The 14,346-nt window shown below is 40.8% G+C and overlaps 1 protein-coding gene across 2 annotated transcripts in view; it reads right to left on the reverse strand.

Annotated features, from left to right (window-relative positions):
• Positions 1 to 14,346, reverse strand: part of RBPJ (recombination signal binding protein for immunoglobulin kappa J region) — a 203,591-nt gene that overhangs the window by 115,361 nt on the left and 73,884 nt on the right. The window lies entirely within an intron of this gene.

Below are 14,346 nucleotides of genomic sequence, written 5' to 3' on the forward strand. Positions count from 1 at the left end.
ATCAGTGTTCTGTCCTGTGCTCCATCACATCAGAGCCAACTCCCTGCTGTCTAAAAAGATGAGACAGATAAAGCAATTTACACTGTGAATGGGGGAAGGAGCACTTTTCTTCCCCATACATGTGTGCACCCACACACATCCACACTCACACCCTTTCCTCCTGGATAGCAGCCACACTTGTCATCTCACCCAACAAAGTCATTCTGATGGAGGAAATGTAAGCCTAATGGAAGAGGAGAAAAAATGAACTTGTCATTTCCCTACTTAGATGTTTTCAGTTATTTACAGCACTTCATCCCAAAGCCCAAAGCTACTCAGTTAAAGGAGATGTGTAGAAAGGCTCATAGCTTGGAAGGGCAAAGCCTGGTGAGCAGGGCAACACCTATCTAGGTGCTCAATGGTTCATCTTTTTATTTTATTTTATTTTTTAACTTACTGTTGCACTATTTGATTATTTTATCTTGGCAGGGGTGAGGGAGGTAACTGGGTTTGTGTATTTTTGGAGGAGGTGCTGGGGATTGAACTTAGGACCTCCTGCAAGCTAGGCATGTGCTTTACCACTTGAGCTACACCCTCCCCCACTCAGTGGTTCAGCTTCGATTCCTGTCTTCTTGTCATCAACCCTATGCAGTCCATCGGCAAGTCCTGTGGGTTCTATCTTCAAACTGTACCCTACATGTAATAATTTTTACCATCTGCCCATTACATCCTAGTTCAGGGCACCATCACCTCTTTCTAGGTACCTGCACTGCCTTCCCACCTTCTCCCTCCTTCTCCTCTACCCACTACCCCCTACAATCCATTCTCTGCAGGATATCCCAAGTGACCTCTCAAAAATGTAAATCAAATCATGTTACTTTTAAGTTTAAAACTTCCCATATACAAGTCTGTTACTTTTCTTATTCCTCAAGCGTTTTGTCATTGTAATTAGCATGGAAAATCCTTTCACCACCAAAGCTGTGTGCTGTCCTCCAGGATACACAGACGCTGGGAGCTGAGGACACTCCCTTCCAGAGGCAAGAGAAAGGGTGGGTGGCGATTGCTATCAGAGGGAAGAAAGCTAGCAGAGCCCCGGGGGCCTGCAGCCAACATAGAAAGGAGGATGCTGAGAGTTGACTGACGCAGGCCTGATAAGGGGTCCAGGCTGAGCCAGAGAGGACCCCTAGCAGGCCTGTGAGGCTCTACAAGGTGTGGCTTCTGCCCCTGTCTCCAGCCTTTCCTCCCATTCTCACTCCCTTCCCAGAGTTCTGGGCTCCAGCTATATTCAAATGTCTTTCCTTCCTGAATGCAGGAAGACCTCCTTGCCTTGCCACTCCTTCTATCTGCTCAGAGGGACTTCCACTAGCTTTTCTTCTTGGTAAATATTTGTTCAGTTCACACAATTTCCTGATAGACTTTTCCCCATCACAATTTAATGTTTTCATTTTCCCCGTTGCTCTGAAGTTGTATGATTGTTAAGCCTCTTCTGTTACTCTAAATGACAACTTTTCATAACATCTTCCCAATAGTTTTCCAACTTTTGGAGTTTTCTATATGCCATGAAAATTAATACTCACAATTCTATTTGATATAAAAAAAAGATTATGCTGAACAATGTCCTATTAAATCAGAAAGGCAACGCATTGTTAAGGCTAATGCAGATGTTGGCCAGTGGACCAGAAGAGCATCTAAGTATACTAGTCAGTCTGACAAGTAGCTTCTCCACGCTAATTGCCTCCTTTTCTGGACCCTGGATTATTGCACAAAGAGTAACACTCATTTCTTTTTTCTTTTCCCATGCACATTCATTTTGTCTCTGCAACACTTCTCAACCAAGTATTATGGAAACATAGGTAATAAACAGAAAGCAAAACCTTGTAAGTGAGTATCTATTTGCTCAGGGCACATAAATAGTGTTCAAGAAGAATGCTTTTTATTTTTTTAACTAAAGGATTATTTACTTTATTATCTACCTACTTCATCGAAGGAAGACAGACTGGTTTTAAACAGAAATAAGGGCTATTAATTTTTATGCATTTCATTCACAATTCTATTCTGGAAGGAGGATTCCCATTAATAAATAGAAATATTTATAAGTACTATGATATCTAAATCAGAGTATACAGAGTCCTGTTCTTTGGGGTGAGTATTTAGAGTGTACTTTTCAGCTGAATGGAGAGATACTGACAGGACCAGAGTACTTGGAAGAAGGCACATTATCACTGGAGCTAAACTTGAGTTCTTTTATAGCAGGACTGGACAGCTGCTTGCACCTGCCTGAACTTTTTTTCAGGCTGAAGTTATCTCTTCCAGGATCCTATGTCATGCGGCATAAAGCTTTGGTTTCAATCAGTCACTAACACAGGAGCTTGGATATACTTGAAATTCCTTTTGGGGAAAAAATTGGCCAAGGCTTTTGGCAGCATAGCTTCTCACACCCAGGTCAAAGTGGGCTGGCTCTCCATGAGGACAAGAGTGCATATTGGTATCTCACCCTTAAAGTCACAGAATTGCAGCATTTGTACCCAGAAAGGGACTTTAGAGTTCATGTGGTCCAACTTACTTCACATTTTTCTATAACATTGTATTAGTGTTCCTTGCTCCCTTATAGCAGATAGCTGAAACCCTTCATTTAATTGACAAGATAGAACATTAGAGGATGTGAAGACAAAGAAATGAGATTTAGCAGGTATTTCAAGCAGCCTCACTTATGATTCCTGATACTTAAGATAGTCCAGCGGTGGGGAGGGTATATAGCTCGGGGTTAGATTGCATGCTTAGCACGCACGAGGTTCTGGGTTCAATGTCAGTACCTCCATTAAAAAAGAAAAATTAAAAAAAAATTTTTTTAAAGATAGTCCAGCAGACAGATTAACCATTTTTCATGTATATTCTCCAAGTACCATTTCTTAATTTATAAAGGAATTAGAAGACGATGTGCCCTGGCCATGTTTTCCTTAGCCTCTTGCTCAAATATATTCATCAAGTTAAAGGTGATGTATGTCCTCTCTGTGTATATATACAGGATTGAAAATGAGACTGTCTTCCATACAAGCAGGATTGAAGATACTGACCACGATGTCAAGTGGCGTTATCTCTACACAGATCCATGTGCTAAATTCCTTCTTGAACTTGGTTTTGGGCGATGATAACTTGTATGCTCACGCTTGTCAGAAAGTGAAACCCTGTAACCTATCATGTTTCTCTCCACCTTCCCTGCCAGAAAAATGCGAACCGAAGTCATTGCCAAGTGTGGTAATCTGATCAACTCTGGTGCCTAGAAGTATTTACTCCTCCTACTTTCTTCCTAAATACTTCATTTGCAAACTGCCTCAAGTAATTTTAGAAGTATGTAAATTGACAATAGATACTGAAATTAATAAAACAGGAAAAATAGTAGGCAGTAAAGAATAGTCAAACTCACCAGGGACACTTGTCGGTGCAAAGGCCTTTTTGCCAATTTTCCCATTTGAAGGGTTGTGAAAAGAGCTTGTGTTTTGTGTCAGAAAACCTGGTTTTCATTCCCAGCTACACAACTCACTTGCTGAATAACCTGATAAAAATCACCTAGTCTTCATTTCCTAATTTCTAAATGGGGATATTAATGTTGTCAATCCACTGGGTTGTTGGGACAACCAAACTTGAGAAAACATGGGAATACGCTTTCTAAACAGTGAGTCACCCTAGAAATGTTCCTTGCTCTGACTTCCATACCCTTGCAGTGCTGGTCCAGTCTACTTTAACCGGCACGTGATATTTGTGGGGGTTTTCAAACAAGTTCACAAATTCATAAGTAAATTCACAAATTTGTTGATACCCCTCCTTTTAAGAGGTCGAGCTTCATTTCTTTTCCGTAAGAGTGTCGGCTGTGTTTAGTAACTTGTTTCCAGCAGATAGAATGTGCCAGACGTGACAGAGTGACTTGCAAGACTGGGTCATTAAAAACTTTGTGGCTTCCTTTTTGCTCTCACTCTTAGATCACTCATGAACGGGTGAAGCCAGTTGCCAAGTCCTGAGACTATTTAAGAAGCCCTACAGGGAAGGCCATGTGATGAACAGCTCAAGTCTCTTTCTTGCCAACAGCCATGTGAGTGTGCCATCTTGGAAACCAACCCTTTGGCCTCAGTCAAGTTTTCAGAAGCCTGAACCCCCAAACAATTTCTTAACTACAAACTCCTGAGAGACTCCCAAGTCAGAACCACGCAGCTAAGCCACTTCCGGATTCCTGACCCTCAGAAACTCAGTAAGAGAATAAATGTGCATTCTTGCTTAAAGCTCCTAAATTTGTGGGTACTTTGTCATACTGCAATAGGTAACTGATAAAATGTCTACAGTTACCTGTCTATCCTCTTGGAGAACACTGTGAGGACAAATAGCAGAACTTGCTCTTCCCAGATGTTGTTATTAAAGGAAATTCTAGTGTCCCAACACCTTAGAATCATTGCATTGGAAATCACATCAGAGTCATGTGGTTCAACTCCCTCATTGTGCAGAGGGAAAACTGAAGCAGAGAAGTTAAATGAGATGCTCAAGGACATTTAAGTAAATGGCAAAATTAGAGCTAGACCCTTCCCTAGTCATCTTCTTCCATTTTATGTCATCTTCTTTTTCCTTTCTTTCTTTTCTGTTCTTAATGATCTGAAAAGCTCCTTTGTTTTTGAGCAGAGATCTAAGAATACGGGTGAAATGGTTCAAAACCAATACTCACTTTTTCCTGCCAGACCATGCTATTTTTCCCTGGCTTTTCTTCACTTGAAAACATGCCAACTAGAGTTTTTAGCTTACAACATCGTTTTACAAAAGAAAGGATGCCCCTCAGATAAGGAAATTACACAAACTGAATTAATGTTGATGTAAACACCTGCTTGTTTGTAAGATACCGTACAGAATCAAAGAAGATTAACTCCAAATTCCAGCCCTTAAAGTCCTCACAATCTGGTAGAAACAGGATGTTCTAAGCACAATCAGAACAATGAATTATGGGATATTGGGGGACAGAGAGATCACATGTAAGATAGAAAAATATATTTAGCCAAGAGCCCACAGTACATGTTCTATAATCACTTTCCCAGAGTGATGACTAAAGGCAGTCTTTGAAATTACTATACTAGGATAAAACAAGAAAATACTTTGAAGATTTTAGAATAAACACTTAAATGGACTCTTAGTGGGTAATTTTGTTCACATATGCAACAAACTAGCATCAGAAGCTGTGCTAAGCTCTGGAAATACATGTAATAATTTATATTCAAGCAAGGATGGCTCTAGAATTTCTGTGTAAGAGAAGATTGAGGAGGTAGCAATCTGGGTGGAAGATGGTGCTGGGGATTTTTCTGGAATCTGCATTTGGTAACATGCTATTTTTACATAGGGGTTCAGTGAGGACTTCAGAGTTGATGGCAATCACGACCCACGGAGCCACTACCATGGATAACATATATACTATAGATAATAATGTTTGTCTTTGGCCACCAAATTATAGCCACCTCCCTTCTCTCACAGTCTCTCTTTGCAAGCTGTGGAAAGAACCAGGCTGTAATATTTGTTTGCTAAAATCTTGGAGCAGATCTTGGAGCAGACTCTCTGAAATGATAGTGGGGGATTTTACCACATCTACTGATAGAGATACGGCTGTTCCTGTACTGGAGACAGGTGGAATGAAGAGGGGTAGAGCTAGTAAATGTTTATGGTAAAAGTTGGGGCTGATTGGTTATGCAGCAATAGAGAACTGAAAGAAGGTGGCAGATCCTGTTAGTTCCAGATCACCAGGGCCTGGGCATCACCATAGTAGTGGTGGTTTGGGGCTTCAGAACACTTTTCTGGGGGTGTGGATGCTATGCAGAAATGCCTTTCTAGAGTCTGGTCACAGAGATCCATGTTTGAAGGAATATTTAAGCTTAACTTGCTCTAGGGATAAAGGCTACACAATAGGCTTTCTCATCCCAAATGAAACAGAAAATATAAGTTGATATGAACCAGATATGATACTTTGGGACAGTCTCGACTTGGTAATGTCAATTTTTAACCAAATAGTTGTTAGTTGCAAAACCAGAATTTATTTCCACTAAGTATGAAGTCGGAGGGCTGAAAAATCTTAATTACTGTAGGGGGTTAGTTAGTAAGCAGAAGACAACCTTTACAAACCCGACAACACAGCTATTAAGGAAATGCACTATAGTTTGTTCCGATGAGTGTGAAGCCAGTAGCCCTGTATTCTGTAAGCTTTTTTCTCTTCAAGCCTTGTTTCTCACTTTGGGATTTTGTAGGTAGCATAATACAACAGTTGAATAAGTACTATTCAACAGAACTTTCCAGTCTGAGAGGTGCTTTTAATAGTCATGACTATATTTAATCCTTTAATTTGGATATATTGATTAATTTGGGTATTATGAGAAAATGAATATGTTGGAGTAGGGTGACCTAGTCAACATTTACCTCTGACTTAAATCTTCTGGATGTCTTACCAAACCACCAAAATCACTGCATTAAAAAGCTTATTTAAATGCATTTAGTAGGAAAGAAGAGAAAATCAATAGCTTCTGACTCCTTTTGCTTTAGAAAATCCTATAAGAGATCTTTATTTTAAAAAAATCAGAGTCGACATTTAAAGAACGAAAGAGCAATGTTTTCCTGGTCTCAACTAAGTATTTCCTTCTACTATAATGTCAAACTGTCAAGAAATAGATCAAGCTCATTTGATATGTTATCACTTAAATTTCTTGGATATGTATTTGAATATGAAATCTATCATTCAACTCTCTGTCTCTTGTATTAGTTTATTTTGTTTTTTTTTTTCCTCAGATGATTTTGGTTCATGTTCTCATATTCAACTAGAAACTGGAAAATAAAATACAAGTGCAATCTCATAGTAGCATGGGGATTTTAACATAGTGTTGACATTTTCTCCCAGAAGAGATAAATGCACGGGACATGGACGTGTTCTTTTTCAAGGATTTACTTCTCTTGGTGACCCGATCGTACTGTCTGTAGCAGAATTCCTTTTTAGATGATTCATAGGCAAGATTTACATTAGCAAAAAGAAAAGGAGGATTAAGGATGAAGGCAATTATTTATGTCTCATAAATCCCTTGAGAATTTGATAAAACGATGACCTTCTTCCTAGATAAACACATACACATCACGTTTGCATGGAAATTTATGGGAGGGAGGCCCTCCCTGGTCTGGATAACTTGGAAAGGATGAAGCTCTTTCTTTGAAAGAGCTCTGTAACTCAGAAAAGGAAGATTAAATTAGAACAAAAGGGTTTTAAGAAATAACATTATAAGACCAAGACTAAGAACTATTAAATTAGCATAACTCTTCTGTCCAGACCTTAAGAAATTAGGAGTCTAATGTCTATGATTTACTTGTAGCCAGTTGAAGGTAGGGGATAGACTTATTGGATATTTCCATCTTTTTGATTTCCCTATTCTGAAGATAAATATACATCTCGCTTATATTATATTTTTTCATTGGCTGCTAAAGCAACCCACAGATTATAAATCTTTTTTAAACACTAAATATTTTATAATTACAACAATAAATAAGCCAGAGAGAATTTTAAAATGATGTAGTAGAGTGGTTTCAAACTTTATTTTTTTAAGCAATGGGTTCTCAACAGTATCCCAAAATAGATTAAAATGGCATTTTTAGCATAAATCGTTTTTTTATATGTTAAAACTAAAGCTCCTCATTATAATGTCATTTCAAGGAGCTGTTTTTGTTTAACAAAAACAGTTAGACATAGGACTTAATGGAAAATAGTTACAGCCTCATCCTCCAATGTATTTCTGTATTTAGCTTTGGTTACTCAATAAATAGCAAAACAAGTCTGATTTGGATATAAATGTAATTGCAAATGGCAACAATTTTTATAAATAGTCACCTTTTGATGTCAGGATGTTCTTCAAATAAAGATGGGATTAAAGACTTTATTCAAAGTCTACATAAAATCTAGATAGCATATGTGAAGTCTCCAATTTCTGAAAATTTAGTATATAACTCATTGAATATGAATTTGCTTTAAATTTTAAAAACTTGTAATAAAATACATATAACAGAAAATTTACCATTTTAATCATTAAGTGTGCAATTCAGTGGCATTAAATATATTCACGAGGATGTGCAATCATTACCATTATCCATTTCCAGAACTTTTTCATTATTTAAAACCATTTGCTTTTTTTTAAAGATTTTCCAGTTTACTTTTTAAATTAATTTATTCCACTGCCCTCCTTTAGGAAGATTCACATTAGAAAGGTGAATTATCAGTCATCTAATCCACATCAGTAATGGGAAATCGCTGTTTGCAGGGTATTGGAAATATTAAAACTAGGAACTCCTCATGTAGGTTTGTCATTCTACTCCTGCCCCATCTGAGTATGACAGCTAATCCAGAGCAGGACTCCCCAGGGAGATTGTCCCCTGATGGTGGGGGCCACTCTGACCCCACTCTTCAAACTAGAGGGAGGATGAAGCTGTGAGTGGGGCTTCTGGTAAATGCTTTGTCTGGCATTAATCAAACCATTTGCTTTTCATAACTAATTTTTAAACAGTAAAAAATGAAATTTGAATCAAATGTTTGTAAAGCTACAAAAATACTTCCATAGAAGAGTTTAAAAAGTATGTTTCACTCAGTTACCTTAGGCTCAGAGAATGATCTGGTCTGGACATTTGCCACTATCCATGGTTAGGCCAGGGCAGGTATGGGGCTTTCCTGGCCATGGAACAGAGCTGATTTTCCTTTTCTGCCCTTCCATCCCAAGGAGCAACATCTCTTTATGATTTTAGTACTTAAAATACAGTTTCACCGCCACTCGCCTGAACCCTTTCACCTCTCTCTACCTGAAAATGAGAAGTTAAAGTGTGGCATGCAAAAACCTGCTATCTGCTTGGGAGGTTTTCTGAAATTCATCACTGCTTGTCTAGTCTGGTCTTAGAATAATCCTAAATTAAAAGCAAGTCTAAGCGACTCTGGGAATTGGTGTAAACATTTCAAATATCTTTTGCAGAACAGCCTGCTATGCAAGACTTGTCTTCTGTGAGTGGCCCCTCTGTTCATGGCTAGTTGCCGATCACCAGCCTCCTCCATCCCACCCACCCTTCTGTTCAATCAGGTCTAGTTTAGTGATGTTTATTATGAACTACCAGGTCGGACAGACATTGGCCACAAACAGTTAACATTTATTGAGTGCCTACTGTGTGCCAGGCCATTTTTCATCTATTAGTAAATCCTTCTCGGCATTCCAGATCGCCTACATACGTATTTGTTCTTCAAATTGTCCTTTCAACTGGTTGTAACATCTTTCTGGTTCTCTCATGAATTAACAAGTTAAAGTCTTTAGTACATACTCATTTTATATTTGTATGAGAGTCATGGTTTTATCTTTCTTTCTTTTTTTTTTTTGGTTTATCTTTCTGAAAATTATATTTTAGCACCTTATCTTTAGACAGAAAATTGAAGATAAATAGGAAGTACATGTGATAAATTAACTAGAAAGCAAAGAGGGCAAAGAGAGGGTAAAAGGCCAAAATCATTCAAGAGGTTCTACTTAGAATGTCTAAGTCTTGGCATTCTCCGGCACAATACTATATACACTGCTTAGCACCTAGTAGGTGTGCAATAAAGATTCAGCAAAGGAGCTAGCTTGGGAAACAAGATATATATTTTCATATATATGAAATATGCACATAAATATGAAATAAGCAGCAACTAGGAGAAAGAACATGAAGATATCACGTACAAATAACTTGTAAAGATGACATGGATGCTGAGTCCAATTTTTAATAACATGACAGAAATCTATAGGGAAAAGTAATACATTTAGAAACCCTAAGTGTGCCAGCAAAATCCTTCCTCTGGGCTTTTGGGGCTAGAGCAGGTCAGGAGAGCATTTCTCTCAGGGAAGAATGTAAGCCCATATGTCCAAGCTAAGTCTCTCCCTTCTGCTGACATTTGCCATCTTTTCCTGTATCACTGCCATCCTAGATAGTTTTAAATCCTATAAAAGAAATGAACAGACTGTGTACCCTTCACATCATGTTCTTCACAGATCAAGTTTTCCCTGGCGCTTTCCTGGCTTTCTTGGGCACCTGCAGCCTGGCCAGGCTGGCACTCACCTAAGCAAATCTCAAGGGTAACCCACAAGGGCCATGCATTGGAGAAGCCAGGCCCCACAGCCCTCAGGTTTGTGGCCTAGCTCCAGACCCAAGAAAGGAGAGAGGCTCTTGTCTGGTGGTACAAGGGGTGGAGTGGAGATTCCTAAATCATTAACTAAGGAATTCCATAAATGTTGGATTTTTCATGAGGGCTAGTGTTACAGAGTGGGATCGGAGCCCAATTTTTACAAGTTTGGCTTTTTTGCTTATATCATGTGGCCCAATGATTCTGTTCCGGCCAAGATAGAATACGATCCAGACAAAAAGGAAAAAAAAAGTCAAAACCGACTTCACAGGTTGAAGAAGGAAGATATTTGACCCTGCCCTTGCTGCAAAGGACACAGAGAGAAAGATTTCTTTGCTAAATAACCTTTCTCCAAAGCTACAGGGACACTAAACCTAACACTCGAAGTATGTAAAGCTTTTTTTAAACACAGTATGTGCTCAATTAAACATCAAATGATCAAAGCCACTACTGTGGGTCTGATGTTATGGTGAAGTCAAGACTTGTTTGTTTTTTTCTCCCCCACTTAAATGATTCAAAGTGTTTCACATACAGCATTTAACCAGCAAGTCCAGGAAAATGGAAAAGTAATCATCAGAGACAGCATTCCAGTGTGTTAACAGCAAAGCAAGTACAAGCCTAGAGCCCAAGGCCACTTTAGATTTTCCACAGATTGCATCTTAATAGACTTCTGTGGATTCACCAGGACTAGTAGCATCCACCCTCACATCCAGCCTGCCTGGCCTGCAAAATCCCTGAGCCTCAGGGCTCCCCAACATGCTACAATTTCTAAAGCTTTGTTTTAGTCACCGTAAGGAAAGAGCTTTAAATTCCCTACAGCTTCAACTTAGCACGCCACTCAGTCTTTCTCGTGAGCCATTAAAACTATGTGGTTTGGAGAAGAGGTGACAGTTGTGACGTGTCAAGATACCTCCTGCCCTGCTGGTCTTTCTCTGGGCCACTGACTTGACATGTTACTTAACCACATAGCCAATCATACAGTCTTCCTGGCCTTCAATTTCTTGTTCCGGAGTTATTAACACTCGTTCCCTTCCTCCCCACTGGGCTGTTGGGGGTGTAAGTAGAATCATAAAATGCCAGGTCCCACCTTTTTATTTTCTTTATAGGGAAACAGGTACATACAGAGATTCAGAGCCTTGCCAAAATCACAGAGGTGGGATTTGAATCCAGGTGGGGTGCACTTTAATTGAATCTGATTAGCCTTTGTCCCGAACTGGAGTCAGGGAACCAATGGCAGTGTGGTGGAAAGGGCACCACCCTATGGAGTCAGGCACCCCTGCCACTTTCTTTTGGTGTCAGCTTAGTAAGCATGTAGAAACTTTCTGCCTCTGCTTCTTCATTTGTGTCATATCAACAAAGACACCCAATCAGTTGTAGTTACTGTAAACATTCAATGACCAAGAAGGCAATTCTCCATCACTTAAACGCTGCCTTCCTCCATGCAGTCCCATCCTTTCCCTCCGGCCCTGGTATCTTAGATTCTCCTCAGTCCAAAAGTATATCCTCCCGTATCTTCTTTCTGGTTTCAGAAATTCCTCAAATTCATTCACTAGTCAACACACACTGACTGAGCACTATGTGCCAGGTGCTGTCCTAGATGAAGTGAATCAAAAATCAACTCTTTTCCCTCAAGTCAGGGATGACTTAGATGCCATCAGGAGAAGCAACCGTGGGCCTAGGCAGAGTCCCAGGAAGGTGCCGATGGAGCTGACCGAGTCTTGACTGTGGAGCACTTTCAGGAAGAGGGAGGAACAGTTGGAGTCCCCGCCTCTGAGAGAGTGACTGCAGGGGCCACGGAGGGAGGCTGTGGTCACCACTGACGAAAACAACAGCCCACTTCCCACTTCTCCCTGAAAGCCGATGAGGGGACAGAAGCTGTGGCGTGACTAGCTCCCTGGCCTGTTTTTCTAGGCTTTTCTGAAGGAGGGCGAGGGTGTGCGTCGTTGAGTAAAAATGGTCCAGAGAGTGGTTCTTCTCTGTCTCGTAACAGATGCCCTTCTTCTTGCAGATTCCAGAATGGCCTTGAAAATCTACAGCCCACTCTGCTGCCGGCCACTTGCAGCCAGTGAGCGCTGGGAGGGCCTTCACCCTTGCTGCCTGCCAAGGCCAGGAGGCCCGGGTGGGCAGCATCCCACCCTCCCGGCGGGCGGTCGCCAGCCAGCAGGCTTTGGAAAACAGGGAGCTTGGAAAATAGTCACTTGAATTTTATAAAGTGGTAACTACTGTGGGGCTTTATGTAATTAAACCTAAATGCCATTTTCCTGCTAAAGCTCTCTGGTGAGGTAACAGTTTTCTTTAATGTCAACTCAGGAAGTTTTACCCAAGAAAAAGGAGGTGGGGCTGTGGAGGCGGGTGCTGCTGTTTGCCAAATCAGGAAATGTGAATTAACTGACAAGGAGCTGAAAAAAAAGAGAAGCAGGGAAGTGGGAGGCAGCAATAGGGAGTCGTACAAATTGAGTAAACTTGGGAGACACAGGCCAGTTTTCATTGCAAGTAAATTCTGCTGGGTGAATCTTCCTTTTTATTGTGGGCTGCTCCGAAAAACTTGGAGGGAAAGAAAACCCCAAACTTAACACCGTCTTCATGGAAGGAAAACCTAAGGTATTAACAGGGATTCCATCCCCTATAATGTAAACATTCACCTTGGGCATGGAAACTCTTGCTCTGAGAGCTTGCTTCAAGTTGCCTGTTTCACACCACAAATCTAACCACAGCTTTCCGCGCAATGTATGATTTTAAACAATGAATATATTATGTAGATCAAATAGGACTTTTCTCCCCCCCCCCCACCCCTCCCCTGGTATTAGACCTACCTCATGGTTTCAAACATGGTTGGCATGCCCTAAGGACAGAGAGAAGAAAGCCCTGTTTTTAAACAGGTGTTCAGGAACCAAGAAGAATGAATCACTTTGGAAAAAATGAAGGCCAAATGCAAGTTCACCCGTCACCAAATCTGTAGTGAGTTTTAGAAAATAGAATTAACCTTTTCATTTTCTCTTTCCTGCAGATATCCCTTGGTTTTTATCTAGAAACAGAAGGCAAATGTCTGAAATACACGGAATTTTGTCCACAGAGGTTTTGCCCTAAAAACAGCTCTTTTTTTCCCCCTACCTAATTTTCAGACTCAGCCTAAGGGCTGCCCTGCACAGGAGGCATTTTAAGGAATGAGGCAAGTGACCCCAGGCACTGGCCCTGCAGAGACCTGGAATCTTCCTCGAGCTCGTGTGCACTTCACATGCGAGCATGTCCGTGCACGTTTATGTGGAGCAGTGACACTGGGCAGAATGAATAAAAGGACATCATAGTTGATATGCTAGAGTCTCCTGGTCTTTCCAAATTGACAACCCTGGCTTTCCCATAGAAGGCTAGCTAGGTCTCTGATGAAAAACATTCTGCACTAATTGGACCTGAGTGGAATGGAGGGGGATAAAATAAATTCAGGAAAGACCACATCAATGCTTTTCAAACTCTAGTACCCTGGGTGCTTGTTAAGAAATCTCTGAGGTCCCGTCCCCAAAGAGTTTGTGCTCGTGGTCCAGGGTGGAGCCAGGAATAGGTCTTTTAACCACCATCCCAGCAATTTCACTGGTTGAGGAATACCCGTTGACTTTATAAGCCGGTTTCTGTTTCCATGCAATCTTTCCATTAACTCTTTAGCATGTTGCTTCCTTCTGAGGGCCTGGATCCTTCTTAAAAATAAGTATTAGCTGCCTCTAGGTAATTTGGGGTGCCAGCCTGAACTCCGCTCTTCTCTCCTCTGGGCATCCCCTCCCTCTCTCTCCCTTCATTTCCCTCCCTCGAATTCTCCTCTAGCCCCTCACCTGGTCCTCCTTTTCTTCAGTTTAGTTCCAGAAGCCATTTCATGAGCTTCCACTAAAGTTTAAGGTGCTGGGGTTATCAAAATAAATTAAGACTGGCCCCTGCCCTTAAGAAGCTGATGTCTGGTTTAAGAGACTGACAGACTGAACAGATCATTTCAACAGGGAGAGCTATGGGTTAAAATAACTGCCAGTCCTGGGGCTCAGAGGGGAGGGTACTTGAGAAGGTGCTTTGAACAGCCCCGAGGTGTATGGTTTTCCAGTCTGCTGAAGTCGGGGTGCAAGTGTTGGGGGGAAACCCTGGTCCAAGCATCCCAGTTCTTCCCCCCATCAAATTAAAGCGCATCTATTTGCCAATTGCCAGTT

The sequence above is a fragment of the Vicugna pacos genome, chromosome 2 (assembly GCF_048564905.1).
Source record: "Vicugna pacos chromosome 2, VicPac4, whole genome shotgun sequence".
Taxonomy (NCBI): Eukaryota; Metazoa; Chordata; class Mammalia; order Artiodactyla; family Camelidae; genus Vicugna; species Vicugna pacos.